Genomic DNA, 13,737 nt, shown 5'->3' with positions numbered 1-13,737 from the left:
CTGATCCTCAGATTCCTCTCTCTCCACTCCACCAGTGCCTGATCCAGCCCTCCCTGCGTGCTGACACTGGGCTCCACCCCAGACACGTCTTCGTTAGCAAAACAGACCCGGCCTGTGCCCTCATGGAGCTCCTGGTCCAGCGGGAGAGACAGGCAACAAGCAAAGCATCACAACCAGCCACGCAAACACATGTAAAGTGGCAACTGCGATGATGAAATGCTCCGAGAGAAAAGGGGCAGAGGCCAGGCGCGGTGTCTCATGCCTGTAATCCCAGCACTTTGGGAGGCCGAGGTGGGTGGATCACTTGAGGTCAGGAGTTCGAGACCAGCCTGACCAACATGGTGAAACCCCGTGTCCACTAAAAGTACAAAAATTAGCCAGGCGTACTGGCAGGCGACTGTAATCCCAGCTATTTGAGAGGCTGAGGCAGGAGAATCGCTTGAACCCAGGAGGCGGAGGTTGCAGTGAGCCAAGATTTCACTGCTGCACTCCAGCTTGGGCAACAGAGCAAGACTCCACCTCAAAAAGAAAAAAAGAAAAAAGAAAAGGGGCAGAGTCAGAGCTCTGAGCACATCTAAGGGGGAGGGATCTGATTTAAACCAGTGGTGCCAGGAATGTTTCCCAGAGGAGGTGACATTCGGGTTGTGAGCTGAAGAATAACTCGTTCACCAGGTGGAGAGAAGCTGGGCAGAGGAGGGGCAGGCAGGGGGAACAGCCTGGGCAAAGGCCCTGAGGTGCGAGGAAACATAGTGACTTTATCCTTAATCATCACAGGCCCTTATTATTATTATAATCCAGCTGAGGCTCAGCAAATACTTACTAGGTGCCAGACAGCATGATAAGCACTTTAATTGGAGCAACACTGTGAGAACGAAGCAAACAAAAGCAGAGGCTGTTAATGTCCTGCCCATATTCCTTCAGCCCACCGCAGGGGCGCCCTGAAGACAGTTCTCTGCTTACTGCCAGTGTCTTGGGTCACTCTGCAGGCCTGAGAGGCTCAGGATGGGAGTGCTGGGAGTTGAAGCTCCACCTCACCAATGACAGATGGGAGCTGGAGGGTAAATACTCCAGCTTCCTTGCCCTGTGGCTGGCAGATCTGAGGCGTCTCCTGCTAATGCTGCCTCTCAGAGGCCCCCAGGTGATAGAGGCCGTGTTCCGCACAGGGGTACCCCATAGCAGTGCACACCCTGTCTCGCTTCTCCACCCCTCCATGCTACTTTTGGGGCAACCTCCAAAATAAACTGCTTGTTCCTGAACACTTATCTCAGGGTCTGTCTTTGCAGGAAACAAAACTAAGAAATTGTAGTGGGACGAGCCACACACAAAACTCCTCAGACATCGAGTTAAAGAAGGAAGGGGTTTATTCGGCCGGGGGCATCGGCAAGACTCCTGTCTCAAGAGCTGAGCTCCAGGAGTGAGCAATTCCTGTCCCTTTGAAGGGCTCATAATTCTAAGGGGGTGCGCGTGCGAGGGTCGTGATCAATTGAGCAAGCAGGGGGTACGTGACTGGGGGCTGCATGCACCGGTAATTATATCGGAACAAAACAAGACAGGGATTTTCACAGTGCATTTCTATACAATGCCTGTAATCTATAGATAACAGAACCGATTAGATCAGGGGTCGATCTTTAACTACCAGGCCCAGGGTGTGGCGCCGGGCTGTCTGCCTGTGGATTTCTTTTCTGCCTTTTTAGTTTTTACTTCTTCTTTCTTTGGAGGCAGAAATTGGGCATAAGATGATAAGAGGGGTGGTCTCCTCCCTTAAAACTATTAAGCATTTATTAAGAACTATTAAGTACCCCATTTGCTGGATGAAGGAACTGAGGCACAAAAAGTTAACACAGAGTAGCCAGGAAAAACAAAACCAAAGGAAGGCCTTTGAAATGAAAGTGCCAAAAATATGTGTGTGTGTGTGTGTGTGTGTGTGACACAGAGAGCCCGGGGATGTGGGGGCCAGGGGCAGTGAGGCAAGATGAGGCTGGTGAGGTGGGTGCACACCAGGGCAAGGATTTGGGCCACTAACCCAGGGGCACAGGAGGCCTCTGAAAGCTTTAGACAGGCAGGGTGACATGCTATGTTGTGAGGACACAGGTACCCTGGAGACCTCGGTGAACCTGGATTAAAAGGGTCCAAGCAGATGTAAGGAGGTGATTAGGAGGCTTTGGTGGTCATTCTAGGAGGCCCTGGGGACCTGCTGGGCAGGGGCCACTGAGCTCTTCAGTGGTCTCCAGAGCCCTGGGGTCCATATGCAGTCCAGTGCCCAGTGCGTGTCCTAAGAAGGGCACACACTGCCTGCCTCTGTCCCTCCCCGCCCAAACCCTTTCCCCTTCCTCTTAGGTCACTGAGACCCTCGACATTCCTATCCCTGGGTCTCTGGCCTGGGGAGGGTGTGGGCTGCGGAGTTAGGAACTCCCTGCTGCCTGTCCAGGCTGGCAGCTGCAGCAAGAAGGCCAGCCAGACCTCCTGACCAGCGGCCGGCCAGGCCCCAGAGGCAAGCACGTGGCTGTGCGGGTGCCACTGTCTGCCCCAGTGCCCTGAGCTCGGCGCACTGCCAAGCAGATGGCCTTGTAAGTGAGTGCGATCAGAACGGGGTCAGGAGGGTCTGCTGGTCCCAACTTCTCCTCCGCCTCTGCTGGGCTCCACTGCCTTGGCCGCTGTCCTGGAGGTGTTGACCAGCTTGACTGGCCAGGGGCGCCGTGCAACCAGGTGTGGCGAAGTATGGTGTGATGTGACCCAGGCGTCCAGTCATGCAGGGTGCGGGGGACACGGATCCTGGGGGAAAGTGATAGGAGCGTGGCAAGGGGCGTTGGCCACCCTGCAGTCACCTCGGGGAACTCCTGACTGCACGCTGAGCCCCTGAGTGTGTGGCTTGTGGTGTCGGCAGGACAGGTGTCCCTAGGGAGGAGCAGAAGGGAACTGGAACTTGCTGGGGGCCTACTATGTGCCTGGTCCTCAGTAGGTGCTTCCTTGGGTTATTACTGGCCCCTTGCCCCACTTCAGAAGCCCTCCCTCCACCCTTCCTGGGGGCCTTTTTCTCCAACCCTCCAGGCTAGGGGTTCCAGCTGTACGGGTTCACAGTGTTTATGACTTGGATCTTCCTTGTACCCTGGGACAGACCCTCCAGGACAGCAGTTTCCCTGCAGGCCTTTCCTCCAGCATCCCCAGCCGCGGGATCCTTCCCGGGCGCCTGTGTGTCTGCTGGAGCTGCTGCTTTGTGAGCAAATGAACACAGGGTCTATGCGAGTCCCACTCCCTGCATGCTAGAGTACTCAGCTTCACCTTTTTGAATGTCAGCTTCCTCATCTGTAAAATGGGCAAAATCACTCAAACAGGCCAGGCGCAGTGGCTCATGCCTGTAATCCCAGCACTTTGGGAGGCGGGGGCAGGCAGATCACCTGAAGTCAGGAGTTCGAGACCAGCCTGGCCAACATAGTGAAACCCTGTCTCTACTAAAAGTACAAAAATTAGTCGGGTGCTAATTTTTTCACCACTGCACTCCAGCCTGGGTGACAGAGCGAGACTCCGTCTAAAAAAAAATGAAGTCACTCCCACCTTGAAAGGTTGTGAGGATTAAAGGAGATGAAGGAGGTGGAAGCCTGGCACAGAGAAAGTGCTGATCAGAGGCACACTGCCCGCTATGTGGCTGGGGCAAGTCTCTGCACCTCTCTGAGCCTCCCTGCCTCAGCCCTAAAGTAGCCCTGCCCTGCCCAAGGAAGGGAGGGAGAGAAGGGAAGCTGACATGGTGTGTGAGCTGTGAGGGTTGTGCACTGGGACAGCTTGGGCCTGTATCTTCCCATCCATGCGATCTGAGGTTTGGGTAGGTGGAGGCGTCTCCCAGCTCCACCTAGCACTAGCAGTCCAGGGATCTTGGAGCTCCCCCTGACCCACGTGGCTCTCTCTCCCTCCATCACTCACCTTTCTTTGGGCCTTTGCACTGCTTTTGCAGCCCGTGGGTGGGGGCTGGTGCCGGGCCAGTCCTGCATGAGGCCCCAAGGCTGCCCATGCGGTGTGGGGGAGGAGTGGGATCCCCACCTTACCTCAAGGCTCAGCCCTGGGCAACACCCCCATATCCTGGTGTCTGTCTCTCTTTTGGGAGTTGGGAGTCCCAGAGCCTGCAAGAGAAGGGAACATGTGGCAACTCCAGAAGGGCGAGGACAGAGAAGGAGGCTCTGCTGAGAGCTCTTGCTGCAGGCTGGGGACTGCTGTAGCCACCCCTTCTGAAATGCAGCGAGAGCAGCCACCCTGGCCAGGCCCCCACTGTGTGCCCGGCATGCTCCCACGGCACGTCTCACCTTCACAGTGGCCCAGCGAGGGAGGAACAACCATTCCATTTTACAGATGGGGAAGCTGAGGTTCAGATAGGCTCGCCCAAGGTAATCCCCAAGTGTGTCTGGCTGCTTCCACCATTCCACCGGCTGCTGTTATAGAATCAATGGTCAAGCTGGCCACAGTGGCACGCACCTGTGATCTCAGCCGCTCGGGAGGTGGAGGCAGGAGGATTGTTTGAGGCCAGGAGTTCAAGACCAGCCTGGGCAACATAGAGAGACTTGGTCTCTTAAAAAAAACAAAACAAAACAAAAAAACCATAGCGAGAGAGAGAGAATCAGTGGTCTTTTCCAACCTCTCATTTTCCGGAGGTAGTGAAACCCCAGGGAGTGGCAGCGTCATCACAGCAGCAATGGTGGAGTGAGGACTCCAGTGAAGTCTGCATCCCTCCTCCACCCCTCCCTCTCGGTCTTCTGCAGCTGTTTATGGACGTTCTCCTTGTGCAGGCGCGGTTCCCATCCTCAGTTCCAATCTGACTCTGTCCCACACCACACGCCTCCTGGAGTGCTCATCACACGCTGGCCAAGGCGTGTGTGGGGCCCTCCCTGAAGCGCGGTGGACGGAGGTCCAAGCTAAAACACAGGCCTATCAGCCCGGCCAAGGAGGCCCGGGAGAGGCTGCTGGGGGGTCAGAGAGCACAGGTTCCCCTCCCTGCCCCAGGCCGGTCCTGCACCTCGCTGAGCCTTGGTGCTCTGTAACTGTCTCATGAGTGAAAGCATGAATGAGGGAAACTGTGGAGACCCCCCCTCCCTTAACTCCAACTCCAAAATTATATCACCTGCTCCCTCAACCAAAACCCTTCAGTGGCCTCCTCCTACACTTCAGGTAACTCCCAAGCCCTGGCTGGGCTTCTGATCCTTCTTCTTTTTTACTTTATTATTTTATTTTGTTTATTTTATTTTTTTGAGATGGAGTCTTACCCTGTTACCCAGGCTGGAGTGCAGTGGCGCAATCCCTTCTCATTGCAACCTCCACCTCCCAGGTTCAAGCTGTTCTCCTGCCTCAGCCTTCCTCCCGAGTAGCTGGGATTACAGGCATGAGCCACCACACCAGACTAATTTTTGTGTTTTTAGTAGAGTTGGGGTTTCACCATGTTGGCCAAGTTGGTCTCAAACTCTTGACCTCCAGTGATCCACCCGCCTCAGCCTCCCAAAGTGCTGGGATTAGAGGTGTGAGCCACTGCACCCGGCCACAAAGCCTCTTCTCCCCGTGCTCCCTTCACTCACAGTGCCCGGGAGTTCTGGCCTTTTGCTGGTCACGCCCCTCTGCTGCAGGACCGTCAAACATGCTGTTTCCTCTGGCTAATGTACAACTCCCCATTCACTGCCTGACTCCTGCTCCTTCATGTCTCCACAGAGAGGCCTCTCCTGGACACCTCCTCCCTGCTAAGACTCCTTTGGAGCCTTGTTTAGAGGGTTCTGGTATTTTCTTTCCAGTGATTTTTACAACCTGTGGTTCTCTACGGGATTGTGAACTGGCTTATTGTCTCTCTCCCTCACCAGCGTGTGTGCTCCATGGAGCAAGGAGTAGGTGGCTCATCTGCCCTGCCCAGCCCTTAAGCCTCCGCACCTAGAGCGGGGCCTGGCCTGTGGCTGGTGCTCAAAAAGCCAGGGCCTGTTGAGACACACGGGCTCTGTGCCTAGGCCGCACACTGTGCGTGGAAAGCCAAAGACGTGAGACACATGAGGACTCCAGGGATTGCTAGCCCACTCATGTCATGCCAGAGGCCCCGAGGCGAAGGCCCTCCCAGCCAGGGCAAGAGACCGACCAAGCTCAGGCCTCCTAGCCCCCGCTGGGCCTCTCTCTAGTCCTCTCTGGGGACACGGCCGGCCACTCTTCCCAGGGGTCACTCACTGGGGATCCAGGCCTCCCAGTCCCAGAGCTCCTTTGGACGAAGGGTGGGGGGCAGCAGACTTCACACCCTGGGATTATCCGGGATAGGATGACAGCAGCAGCAGCAACTAAAACAATAGTGTGAGTGGTGAGTGTTCCATCCAGCAGGGGCTGGGGCGTCTGCAGCTATCGTTGGGCTGTGAACCCTCTGCAAACATCTGAAGTGGGTGATGTTATGGCCCAGAGAGGTGACATGACTTGTCCAAGGCCACTCAGTGACGTAGAGGCTGAGCAGAGACTCGCACCCAGAGGCTGTGTGATTGCAAAGCCTCGGGTGCCACGTGCAGATGAAACCGCCCCACGCTGCTTCTCGACCGTCACCACCTTCTGCCTTGAGATCAGCAAGCACCTGCGGGGAGGGGGTTGGGAAGGGCCCGACCTTCCTCTGGAGGTTTCCTGAGATTCACAGAGTCTGACGGCGGCTGTGGCGTCGCTGGGAGCCCGCCCTGGGGAATGCAGGTCGCGGGCCCATTGCATCCTCAGCTGTAATGTAAAACTGTGGCCTTGGCTTCCTGGGGTGGCTGTGAAGGTTGAGTGAGAGGAAACACATTGGGAGAGGCTTTGGGGGAGATTTGGGGACCACAGTGAGGCTCACAGGGATTAAGCCCCCTGCTTGTGCCTTGCGTTCAGCTCGCCCCTGGGCAAGGTGGCTGCTGTGGGAATCTGCAATGAGGCAATGAGCCAGGAAGCAAAAAAAGACTCACAGATGTCAAGAGGGAGCCCGAGGTCACAAGAAGAAGCCAGGTGCCGTGTCATCTGTCCGGGGTGCGTTCTCCTCGTTTGCGAAGTGGGACACAAACATCCACTTCAAAGAGTTGCCATGTGAAATAAAATCAAGATACAGAGCATGAACCGCTGATTTTTTTTGAAAGTAATAGGATGCTTGTTCATACAACTGTTTTCTTTGCTGAAAAACTTCCTTTTATACTGCAAGAATCCACCATGATCTAGGGCCTACATGCCTTAAACAATTTTTTAATTGATATATCATAGTTGTGCATATTTTGGGGGAGTGATATGTGTGATATGTCAACATATGTGATATGTTGACCGTCTGCTTTTAAGTGCCATCTGATAAATGATATGGTGACCAGGGGATTTCTGGACTTGGCACTATGAGCTCAGTACGGTCCTTATCTCAGGTTATTTGATGTTTACTGTTGGAATGGCTTGGTTAACTGAAAATTAGGTCATTTGGGCCAGGCTCAGTGGCTCACACCTGTAATCCCAGCACTTTGGGAGGCCGAGGCAGGCGGATTGCCTGAGATTGGGAGTTCGAGACCAGCCTGGCCAACATGATGAAACCCTGTCTCTACTAAAAATACAAAAATTAGCCAGGCGTGGTGGCCTGCGCCTGTAATCCCAGCTACTCGGGAGACTGAGGCAGGCGAATTGCTTGAACCCAGGAGGTGGAGGTTGCAGTGAGCCGAGATTGCGCCATTACACTCGAGCCTGGGCGACAAGAGTGAGACTTCATCTCAAAAAAAAAAAAAAAATGAAAAAGAAAATTAGGTCATTTTTATCCATGGACTAGTTCTTTTTTGGGTACTTGTAATCAACATATAAATATACTAGTGCGAACCGGAGAGGATACACTGAAGGTAAGCAATACATCATGGCGTGCACCCAAGAGTCAACCTCCAACTTAGCACAGGCTGTGGGGCCAGAACCAGCCTGTTCTCTATTTTTGTGTGTAGCTCCATGCTTCAAACGTATCTTAATTTTATTTGCTTTTCTCAAATCTGAAATAAATTTTAGTTTTATTTATATTATTTATAACTATAGCCATACACACACACACACACACACACACACACACACACCAGCAGCCACCACAGCAAGGTCAGTGCTCCCACACACAGGTCTCCTTCCCATCCTCTCCCTGTCCTCAGTGAGGTCCCAGTACAAAAAGCACCCTGACCTTTGATGGTAGAGATCCTTGCTCCCAGTGGGATTCTACAACCCTCAGAATGACAGGGTCCCCCTGGGCTGTGAGCACAGCAGACCAGCTCTTTCTTGGGATTTTAAGAAAACAGACAAGCTTCGCCCACAGCTGGGTTGCAGCAGTTTTTTCTTTTCCTTCTTTTTTTGCCTTCAGCCGTGGCAGCCTGCTCCTGATTTCTCTGGAAAGGCAGCTCCTAATTAGAATGGATCGAAGAGTCTTTGCTTCAGCTTTGTTCTCGGTCTCGACTGAATCGTTGCTTTAGGGCTTAATCTGGTGCAGCCGCTGGTTGGCTGATACCCTTGGTTCTCTGAGTTCCTCTCTGGCTCGGGCAGCCTGGCATCCAGGGGGCACCGAGAGCTCTGCAGTGTCACTCTGCCTCCTCTCACTCCAGCCCTCTCTTCCTTCTCTCTTTTTCTCTCCACCTGCCTTCTCTCTCTCTAATTTCCTTTCATTAACGACCCAGGGCTGTCCAGGGTGCCAGTACCCACTGGTAGGAGCGTAAACCGGTACAATTTATCTGCAGGGCAATTTGTCAAATACTATTAAAAGCTTTTTAAAAAAAGTACGTAGACTTTGACTTGGAAAGTCCCTTTCTAGGAATGTGTGTCCTGCAGAAATAATTGGACGGGGTCCACAGATATGTGCAAGGGGACACTGTCCTTGGCAGTTTTCCTGGGTGACCACCTGGAAACCTGGTGTCCTTCAACGGGAAATCATTATGCATGCGTCATGTAATAAACCAACTGCAAAATAACCTTTGGGGGTAAATCAGGGAAATTTGAATGTGGACTGAACAGTAGATGCTCCTGGAGGATTACTGTTAATTTTATGTGGCATGCTAATGGCCTTGTGGTTGGTTTAGAGGCAGTGACTGGAAGGCTGATATTTGGTTTAAATGATTGTAACCACCATCATCATGGCAGGGGAGCAGGACGGATCAAGTGTGGCAGGATCTTGGAAGTCCTGACTCTGGCTGTCAGGCAAATGAGCGTTTATCACGTCGTTCTGTTTTTGTGTAGGTTTTAAAATTCTCACGATTTACAAAGAAATAAAATGAAGATGTAAAATCATATATATATATATACGATTATACATATAATGGTATATATATACACATATATTTTGAGACAGAGTCTTGCTCACTGTAACCTCCCCATCCTGGGTTCAAGAGATTCTCCTGCCTCAGCCTCCTGAGTAGCTGGGATTACAGCTGCCCACCACCATGCCTGGCTAAGTTTTGTATTTTTGGTAGAGACAGGGTTTCACCATGTTGGCCAGGCTCATCTCGAACTCCTGACCATGAGTGATCCGCCCACCTCGGCCTCCCAATATGTTGGGGTTACAAGTGTGAGCCACTGCACCTGGCCTAAAATCATATTTTCTGACCTGAAATAATATCCTCCAGATATTATTAAATGAAAAGAGATAAGTTCCAAATAGTATATATGGCATTATGACATTTTGTTTTTGGTTTCAAAATATGTACATATTTTTACATGCAGAGGAGAAACGGAGGAGGTGCACACGCTTGGATGTGACGGATGGCTATCTCTGAATGGTAGGATTTGAATATTTTCTACTTTCTTCTTTTTGCTTTTTAGTAATAGTTTCTTCTTCTTTTTTTTTTTTTTTTTTTTTTTTTTTTTTTTTTTTTGCAATAAGCACACACTATTTTCATGCTCATAAAAAAGCCATAGTTACTACAAATGATTTGGAAATCACCTATGAGGCACTGAATGTGTACCATCTATCATACCTTCTAAGAGGAGGTTTTATATATTTCCGTCCACCCACAAAAACTGGTGAGGTTAGTGGTATTATTCCAATTTCATAAATAAGAAAATTGAGGATCAGAGAGGGTCAGTGCTTTGTTGAAGGACACACCGCTGCAATCCTAATTCTACTCTTCTGGTATAAGCCAGTGCTCTAAACCTTGGCTGCATCCAGAGGGTCTACAGGGGTATCAGATGTAGTCCCTGCCCTCTAGATGGTGACCCTGTCTTTGCTCTCCTGGTCTCTTGCCCCCATTCTCTTCTCTGGTCACTCCTCTCTGTCCCCCGGAACCAGTTACACAATGGCTTTGGTGAAAATGCGCTTTCCCTCTCAGATCACAGGTGAAACTCGAAAGCTGCCCGTTCAATATTTTCTCCTAATGAGCCTTCCTAGCCTTCTTGCCTTTTTAGAATGGAACCAAGTTCTTAGCTACCGTGCTCCTCATATTCATCAGCTCTGTTTGCTGGCAGGGCAGAAGAATGAATGGGCATCGTATACCTAAACATCATACGATCCACAGAGGGCTGGCCAGTCCGAGTTCTTAATCCTGGCTCCATCACTGACAATTTGCAACCTGGAGAAGTCACTCTCTCTGTGTTTTCTCTGTCTCTAAAGTAAATAAAGGATAACACACTTTAAAAATCAATTGGTGTTCCGAACAAAAAGGATGGGTGTGTGAAACGAGGACAACTCTAAGGGGCTGAAAATACATTTCCCCAATTTTTGCAAATGCTGGAGATGGTGCGAGTCTTGTCTTCCTTACCCCTTGTCCCCATCAGCCCTCGGTTTCCTTACCTCCAGGCACCTTCTCTCCCACTCTACCCTCCAATTCCTCCAGGCTGATCTTTCCAAAGCAAAAATCCAGGTGAGCCACTTCTAATAATGGCTCTCCACTCCCTTCTGGAAAATGTCCAACTCCTCTGCTCTGGGTACAAAGAGCTCCATGTTCTTGCTTCATCCTTGTCTCTGACCTCACCTGCTGGGCACCCCTCTCTCCCCAAACCCTACAATGCACACAGTTCCCCAAGAAGGCCTCCAGCTTCATGCGTCAGGGACTTTGCATATGCTTCCCTTTGTCTGGAATTCTCTTCCCTGGCTAACATCAGGTATTTCCCTGCAAGGTCCCTGGAAACCCTTCCTAGGCAGCAGACCTGGAGCTCCTCCAGGCCACTTCCTCAGTCCTCTCTGATCTCCAATGCAGGGCAGGACCCTGGACAGAGACGAATGCTGGAATAGGAAGCACGGGTGCAAAACCAAAGGTTTCCCTCCGCATCTCCAGGATGGGCACCAATCATCCAGTAGATGTGGCTTAGTGTAAATTTCAGTTCCCATCCTGGGATCAGTTGAATCTGTGCTTCTTGCCACTCCAGTTTGGGCCAGGAAGTTTTTAGTATTCCATTTTTAAAAACACAACATTTTAGTACCAAAATGAATGCATTTTATTTATAGACACTGAAGCAGGTTGCCTCCTGCCCCCAACTCTCCTTCCAGAAGACAGTCTATCCCATGCATGTTTCCCAGATATGGAAAGCTACAGGGCTCCTTTCACAGCAGAAATAGTGTCCAGGGAAACCCGCCTGGCGGGTTGCTCCCACCCCATCCACATCTGAATGGACGCGGCAGGGAAGGGCCTGGGTGTCACGGAGGCAGTGCTTTGGAACTGAGCAACTGTTTCTGAACACCCATCCCACATGCGACTGGCCCCACAGTGTGTCCACCCTCCCAGTCACCCGGGCTTCCCTGCCCTCTGTGACTGAATCAGGTGATGTCAAGAGGCAGCTAAAAAGTTGCTGTGGAATGGCCAGCCCAGAGCCATGAAGGGAGACAAGAGGCTGGATCCCGGGCCAAACCGCTCTTACAGAAAGCAAGAATTGTAGAGGACAACAAACAGAACCTTCTTCTGAGATCCTAAAGGAGACTGAGGAGGTGGTTCCTCTAACCTCCCTCAGGATTTGAAAGATCCACTTTTTGGGTTCCACTGGAGTTTAGAAATCCAGAGTCGGCTCCTCTTTCCTCTCCATAGATTGCAAGTGACTCTAGAGGCAGGTCTGCATCTCTGGTGTCCCTCCACACCTCCCACGCTCATTGGACTTTACTGAGGTTCAGTGCTGGGCACCGGGAAAAGAAAGTGCTCCACCTCTGAGGGGGCACTGGTGAGCCAACCATGCCTAGAGGGTGCCAGGTGCTCTGACCCTCAAATCCTGCTTAAATGTCACCTTCCAAGTAAGGTCTTCCCGACTTCCCCATTTTAATATTGCAGCCCCCATCCTGGCATGTCCTCTGCACCCCTCTGCTCTATTGTCACCTAATAGACTGCAACATTTACCTGTTCAATCGAACACCTCTCTCACCCCCCTAGAACGTAAGCACCCTGAGGGGAGGCATTTTTGTATTATTCACTGACAAATCCCCAGGATCTAGAACAGGGATCGGCACATAGTAGGTGCTCAGCAAATGCTTGATCCAAGCATTCATTCAGCAAATGCCTTCATTCAGGAATAAAATCTGCAAATGCAGCATGCATTTTGTCAATGTTTGCTCATTGAGAGTGGGGTCTTTAGGCAAGTGAAGTAATTAATAGCCACTTGTGAGGTTCCCAAATAGTGCTGGGCACTATGAGGATATAAAAGCTCTGATGTCCGGCTGGGCAAGGTGGCTCACGCCTGTAATCCCAGCACCTTGGGAGGCGGAGGCGGGTGGATCACCTGAGGTCAATTGTTCGAGACCAGCCTGGCCAACATGGCGAAACCCCATCCCTAGTAAAAAATACAAAAACTAGCCAGACGTGGTGGTGCGTGTCTGTAATCCCAGCTACTCGGGAGGCTGAGGCCGGAGAATCGCTTGAACCTGGGAGGCTGAGGTTGTGGTGAGCCAAGATCACACCATTGCACTCCAGCCTGGGTGACAGAACGACACTCTCAAAAAAAAAAACTCTGATGTCCATCCACCACTGGCTTCCTGTTGCCTTTGGAATAAAATAGAAATTCCTCCCACTGTGGCCCCTGCCTACCTCACTTCCCTCTGCTTCTCCAGCACACACCAGGATATGTCTTCACCGGCCTTAAGTTCCTCTATGTTCCAAGCTTGTTCGTGCCTCAGCGCCTTTGCACTTGCTGACCTTGTTGCTGGATCTCAGTGCGAATGTCCCTTCTTCTCATAGTCCTTCCTGTCCCCCCCAAACCAGTTACCCCGCAAATCAACACCCACTTCAGCTCCGTTTTGTCATCTGCACTGCCTGAAATGATCTTGATCATTTATTTACTCGTAGAACCAGTTTCTTGGAGAATCTCAAATCCATGGGCTCTGAAACAAAACCATTTTACTTTTTCCTGATTACTTTTTTCCATTAAGGTCTGCAGAGGTCCCCTTCCTGCTGGGTCTTCCTAGCAGGCTGATCCCGACACATTTCAGACCATCCTAGTCACCGAAAGGCAGGCCAGGTCAGCTCAAACTCCCGCAGTGTTTGTTCAAATCTCTTTTCCAGAAGGGTGGGGAGGGGAGCAAGATCTTTTCTTCCTGTCTCTGGAGTAACTTGGAACAGAGGGGACAGGAAGGAGCCGTGTCTTCTGCACAGGCCTCCTCTGGGTCCAGTTCCATCTGTTGTTATCTCCGTGGTGGTGGGGGGCGGGGGAAGTGCCTGGTGGTTTTGGGGCTGAGCCTCCTCTGTTGCTGCGGTCTCCTCAGGAAGGGGCAGCCATATTCCCCTCCAGCCCTGCCAGTGAAGAGGCCCCCTACCCTTTTCCAGGTGGGAAACAGCTTCCTTTGTCAGTACCTGTCTGGCCGGCCACATGACTCCACTC

The 13,737-nt window shown here is 51.6% G+C and overlaps 2 long non-coding RNA genes across 2 annotated transcripts in view; one reads left to right on the top strand and one right to left on the bottom strand.

Annotated features, from left to right (window-relative positions):
* The window catches only part of LOC135965428 (uncharacterized), a 60,407-nt gene that overhangs the window by 39,192 nt on the left and 7,478 nt on the right, over positions 1-13,737 (top strand). Inside the window, exon 3 of the long non-coding RNA XR_012418780.1 lies at positions 9,667-9,722. This is a non-coding gene — a long non-coding RNA (uncharacterized lncRNA). The remainder of the gene's footprint in view (positions 1-9,666; positions 9,723-13,737) is intronic.
* On the bottom strand, positions 1,347-4,112 carry LOC135965429 (uncharacterized). The gene is made up of 2 exons (XR_010578359.2): positions 3,916-4,112; positions 1,347-2,772 (listed from the first exon to the last, which is right to left on the bottom strand). It is a non-coding gene; the product is annotated as an uncharacterized lncRNA (long non-coding RNA).

Source organism: Macaca fascicularis, chromosome 10 (genome assembly GCF_037993035.2).
Source record: "Macaca fascicularis isolate 582-1 chromosome 10, T2T-MFA8v1.1".
In the NCBI taxonomy this organism is placed as follows: Eukaryota; Metazoa; Chordata; class Mammalia; order Primates; family Cercopithecidae; genus Macaca; species Macaca fascicularis.
The sequence above is the reverse complement of the archived record's forward strand: the minus strand, read 5'-3'. Positions and strand labels throughout refer to the sequence as shown.